Genomic DNA, 6701 nt, shown 5'->3' with positions numbered 1-6701 from the left:
GTGCTCCAAAAATCAACTCAATCATCCTAACCCTCTGGTCTAATACGACGACACCATATATGAATCTCCACTAATCGTAGAGTTAGGATCATCTTAGGGAAATGTTTTTTTTTTTTTTGGGCAAGGCCTATTAACATTGGGTCACAACGAATGAATGGTTTGGATCTTCGAACAAAGTAAGCCAAAGTGATTTTTTTTTTTTTCAAACAAAATAGATGTTCATGGTGTCTACCTCCTTCAAAGATCTAGAGCATTCATTGTTAGACGTTTTTATGTGGTTTAACCCCTTATAGTCAAGTATATGTAAAAATAGATGTGTTTGGAAAAAGAGTGGAAAAAGAGAGAGAGTATGCGGCAATGCTAATATTTATCTCCATATTCATTTTAGAACAATGAGTGCACATGATGTGACTATAAAAATTGAGAAAGTAAGCTTGAAAAATAAACAAAGAACCTCTAATCATAAAGCATACGGTCCCCAACTTCTTATAATCTCAACCAAAGATGACAATATGCAGTCCCCACTTCTACTCTCATTTAAAGAAGCTGGCATCCATTCACCACCTACTTCAAAATGGACAGACATTATTTGTCTACAAATCTGCCCATTTTTTTCCTCCACAAATGGATGGGTTAGGATGATCCTATGGAGCTGATTTTTGGTACACACCCTATCTATGATAGGGCCTTGCAAATGAATGGTTTGGATCACCACAGAAAATGTGGGACCCATGTGATTGAGGCGCTTAAGCTCACCACTTATGTGTACCAAAAATCAGCTCTATAGGATCATCCTAACCCATCCATTTGTGGAGGTCAAAATGGACAGACAATATTTGTCCACAAATCTGCCCATTTTTGTTCTCTACAAATAGAGGGGTTAGGATGATCCTATGGAGCTGATTTTTGGTACACACCCTATCTATGGTAGGGCCTTGCAAATGAATGGTTTGGATCACCACAGAAAATGTGGGACCCATGTGATTGGGGCGCTTAAGCTCACCAAACTTATGGTGAGCTTAAGCGCCCCAATCACATTAGGGCCTACTTTGTTAGGATGATCCAAACCATTCATTTGAAAGGCCCTTACGTAGATGGGGTGTGTACCAAAAATCAGCTCCATAGGATCATCCTAACCCATCCATTTGTGGAGGTCAAAATGGACAGACATTATTTGTCCACAAATCTGCCCATTTTTGTCCTCCACAAATGGAGGGGTTAGGATGATCCTATGGAGCTGATTTTTGTTACACACCCTATCTATGATAGGGCCTTGCAAATGAATGGTTTGGATCACCACAGAAAATGTGGGACCCATGTGATTGGGGCGCTTAAGCTCACCAATACTTTCCTCTCTCTCTCTCTCTCTCTCTCTCTCTCTCTATATATATATATATATATATATATATATATATATATATATATATATATATATATATATATATATATACATTTTCTCGAAATTTCGGACGAAATTAACGAAATTCCGAAATTTGGTATTTCGCGAAATTCCAAATTTCGGTGGCAAGAGATGAAAAAACAAAAAAAAATAAAGAAGAACTTGGAGGGGCAAAATGGTCTTTTAGACTGTATGACGTCCTTCATGAATGGAAAGTGTTGAAACTGTCAACCATCCGTAAATTCAAACTTCCTTTTAAAACCTAAAAACCTTCATAAGAAAAATCCAAAAAAAAACGATATAAATAAGAACACATGTGCATATATGTACCCAATACACTCGAAGAAATGTCTGCATGGACATGTATTTAGCAAGAACCGGTAAATTAAAAAAAAATTAAAAGTGCTTACCTCTAAATGAGAAATTCCCAAATTTTAGATTTTGATACTGGATAACCCCAACCCCAGAGACTTGAAAACCCCCTTCCAAAACTCCAGTACCCTTGGGCAATTTTAAGGGACTTGATAAGCCCATTCGTAAATTGGTAACCCCATTTTGATACTGGATAACCCCAATCCCAAATTCTTGAAAACCCCATTCCAAAACTCTAGTACCCTCGGCCAATTTTCAGGGACTTGATAAGCCCATTCTGAAATTGGTAACCCCATTTTGATACCTGATAACCCCAATCGTAGAGACTTGAAAACCCCCTTCCAAAGTCAAAACGTGTTCTATATGCCAAAGGGTATTTTCGTCCAGCTTTTACTGACAAGACCTCTTTTGTCCCCCGTTGGTAATTTTTGAAAAGCATGGGTCCTGTTGATAATTTTGCCTTCAAACTCTCTTCACATTGCAGAATCATTTTCTTCCTCATTATTTTCTTCGAAATGGACTTCCAAATGGATTTGGGGTGTATTTTTAAGTTTCATAATTAAAACTACAAAAATGCTACACAAGTAGAAGAGATCTGGAGACGAAGACTCGTATAAACCCAGTAACAAGTAGGGGTGTAAACGGATCGAATTCGGAGCGGATATGGCTATATCCGAATTCGATTATAGTATACACTATCCGAATTCGGATTCGGATTCGGATTCGGATTCGACGAATATTTAATATCTATTACCGAATTCGTATCCGTCGGATATTGTTCGAATTCGGATATTATCCGTATCCGTTTATCCGGTAAATTCGAAGATTTTATTGCAGCACTTTATCTTTTTTCTCCTACTTACTCGAATGAATTTTTCAAACCTTAAAACTAGACCTCTACATTCTCTTCACAAAATTAACTCTCAAACCCTAAAATATATGAGATCCTCTTCTTCCTTTTAAAACAAAGGGAGAGAGAGAGAGGGAGGCGATGGGGATGGGGATGGATGATAGTGTTGATAGTGGTCTTTGGGTTTTTCCTTTTTTTTTTTGTATATGATGGAATGGGTTTGGGCTATTTTTGTTTTTATATTTTTTTTCTAAAAAGAATATTCACTTTTCTTATAGAAACAAAAGATAGCGTATCATTAATAAAAATAAATATTAATGATATTATTAATAATAAATAAAAAAGATTTACTTCTCGGATTCGGATGTTAAACAGATCGGATATACCATTTACCAGATTCGCATCCGCTAAGAGCCGGATATCTCATAAACGGATTCGGATAATATCCGCTTGAAACGGATTCGGATAATATTCGCTTTAAACGGATTCGGATGCGGACGGTAATCGAATTTCCGAATATCCATTTACACCCCTAGTAACAAGTTCTGATTTCTCGTGACACGTGAAACTATAAATTGATAAGATATATCATCCAGTCAAAGAGTCAAATAGTAAAAAAGAGCCAAAAAGCTGTAAAACAGTAAACTTCCTTTCTTATGCACAATTTTACATGCCATCTGGATTTCAGGTTCAACAAAAATAAAAAAATGAAAAAACACAAGAACAAGAACTTTTAATTCTCCGACATGTTTCCAAGCAGGTAATTAATTTATTTTCCCCAAAACCTGTATTTAGGATCGAGTCATCCTAAAAAGAGCCTTAGCGTCATTTTCCCTTTTAGGGATATGATATTTTCACCCCTCTACATTACGCATTCGCCCCCCTTTTAATGTTTTTTTACGTCAAAATCAAGTTAACAGGGGGCGAATGCGTACTACAGAGGGGTGAAAATATCATCTCCCTTTCGCCGCTTTACTTGGTACGAGTACGTCAATATCTCGTGTCCATATTATGGGAAGTTCTCGAGAATTTTTACTTTTTCTCGCAAAATATTTCAACCCCACGTTTTCCTGCATCTACACCCACTTCTGTTTGTCTTTTTCTAAAATGGGTGCACTTTCACTTTTCTGTAGGTGGGGTTTCGTAGTCAACCTCGAGCTAGCTTAGTAAACTGATATTATAACTACAAAAATGCTAGTTTCATAATTATAACTACAAAAATGCTACACAAAATAATTTAAGTTGACAATATGATAGAAATATATATTCATAAATAGAAAATGCTTACACTAGCATGATATCCTCAACTGTGGCTGCAATGGGTGCAATGACCTCAACAGTTCGACAGTCACATAATGACCTGCAACAGAAGAGTTTGACAGTTACAAACTTGTCATCTACGTACAAATCCCTTGAAGTAAAAATACATATATTACTGCCTCAATAAAAACTTCTGGAACATGCAAATCCTCTTAAAGAAAAAAAGACATGGAATAGTAACAGACCACAAAACTAGTGCAGAAGTTCATGATACTAATTACACTATCATATTCTGCTTCCTCTGTATGAAAGTAACAAACTAAAAGTGGTTCAAATATATAAACATACTCCTCCTATGCCTCTTTCTCTTCCTCTACGTCACATTCCTCTTGCCGCTTTCTTTTAGGCAACTTCTATTAGCATTAACCATAACAGAATCAATATATAAACATTAAAAAATATCATTCCATATACACATACAAATGAATAAATAGGGAAGAAAGCAAACCTCGCCTTTCTTTTTACATATGGACTTATAATGTCCTTTTTCGCCACATAATTTGCACGTTCGTTTCTTTGGTTGGGATACAGATGTCTCTATGCCAGATTTCAAGCGTGTTGGATTCTTTGGACGTCCCTTGGTCTTCGCAACGGGTGGGTCTCGAATTGTTATTTCAGGTATTTGACTCACGGCAATGTTTGAATATACTTCGCTACCAACGATTGGTAACTCACTACCATCCAATGTAACTTGCTTTTCTTTCTGCTTTTGTTCTTCTTCAGCGAAAAGACGATCACAAAATTCAGTCATCCTGTTGAAAATGTTGTCATCTCTTCCGGGTCCATCAACCAGTTGTTACCATCTTGAGATTAGGCACCACCTCTGAAACGGATTCACGCTACTACCTACTTGTGGTCTTGTAGATATCGTACCCTCTACTTGATACATTGCCTGAATAGACCATCTCCTCAACATATAATGGTCGGGTACCTTCTTCAATTGTTTCATATCCATAATACGAAGGATATGTTTGCATAAGATCCCCTCCCTTTCAAACTTAGCAAAATCGCATTTGACAGTCACACCATCGGAATCATCATAAAATACCCTAAACCGTCTACTCTTCACATCATTTCTGGGACCTATCAAATATTTTTCCACGGCCCCATCCTTGCTCAAGTGGTCGTACCAACAACCAGTACACTCGAAGAAATGTCAGCATGGACATGTATTTAGCAAGAACCGGTAAATTAAAATAAAATTAAAAGTGTACCTCTAAATGAGAAATTCCCAAATTTTATATTTGATACCTTGACCCATCAACAGATGCTTCATTCCTTGATTTTTGGAGGCAGTCTACGAAAGGATTTTTTGCATTGAAATTATTTACATGCATCTTTTGATTATTCATTTAATTTTTCTCCACACCTCCTGCAACGCATGGGTTTTCTTATATATCAAGGTTGACAAAATGTGGTGCAAAGTATATAAAATAAAATATGTAGAAGAAGGTTTCGTGTAAATTCGTAGAGGTGTATATTTTTCTAATTTGCAACATCTTTAAAAAACCCAATAAAATATACAGATATAGTACAATGCGAAAATTAAAGGGATTAAGAATGAATAAAATAAATGGGATTTTGCAAAAGACGTCCACTATTTATTTGCAAAAGAGTAATGGTAGGGAGACCGAGAGTACGAATGAAAATATAGCTTCTCACCACAACGTCACGAGTGATGTAAGGCAGCCCTTAGGTTTAGGTAAATAAAGAAAAATAATAATTTTTTTTGGTGAGCATGGCACATGCTAATTGTTGGGCTATCCCATCGGTTCTTCATATTATTATTCTTTGGGAAAAATATCTTATAGTTTGATAATTTGCAAATAGAGTCACCACCTTTGTGTGAATTTTGCAAATCAGGTCATGTCATCAATTTATGATCTGATCATACTCATAAAAAAGAAGAAAAAATCAATTTCTGATCAAAATGGCCGTGATAGATTTTCGGAAGTGATATATCTGCCCCTTTTGATCACCAGGAACACCCACTGTCAGTGTTTGTGGCAATCAAGGGGCATTGAATTCTTCTGACATAAGTACAACAGCCCCTCTTTAGTCATTGATACATTGACAGGGGGTGTTCCTGGTAATCAAAAGGGGCGGTATATCATTTCCCTAGATTTTTTTACTTGTAAAAGACCAAAATGTCCTTATTTGTGAAAAGATGAAAATTACCCTGTAAAAAGACCAAGATACCCGTGAAGCTCAGTGATATGTTTTAATAGGATGGGTCCCACCAACCCAATTCAAACACGTGCACCGGGTGGGGCCCACCATTTTGCCTCATTCTTTGATGGCGTAGGTCCCACGATCTTCACCCGAGCCCTAGTATATGGTGGGGCTCACAATTTTACACGTCATGTTTTGCTTTGATGGGGTGGGCCCATTTTTTTACACCCAAGCATAAGAATTCTAGTATACATAGACATGATATTACCACACCCTTGATCCAAAACTTATCTTTGATTGTCATGTGTATTTTGGTCTTTTTAGAAGGTAACCTTTGTCTTTTCACATAAAAGGACATTTTGGTCTTCTTCAATGAGTAAAAAAAAAAAACACTACATTGAGTATTTTGGTCACAAATTGATGGCATGACCTGATTTGTAAAATTCACGCAAACGTGATGGCTCTATTTGCAAAATCTCAAATTACCTCTCTCTCTCTACTTAGTATTGAGTCCATTGACTATGGATTAAGGGAAATGATATCAACACAACCATCTTTTGATATATATGCGCTCACCTACCAAAGAAC

Source organism: Tasmannia lanceolata, unplaced genomic scaffold (assembly GCF_043159265.1).
Source record: "Tasmannia lanceolata isolate RefF3 unplaced genomic scaffold, GAP_Taslan_0.1 ptg000044l, whole genome shotgun sequence".
Lineage (NCBI taxonomy): Eukaryota > Viridiplantae > Streptophyta > Magnoliopsida > Canellales > Winteraceae > Tasmannia > Tasmannia lanceolata.
This window is presented reverse-complemented; position numbering follows the sequence as displayed.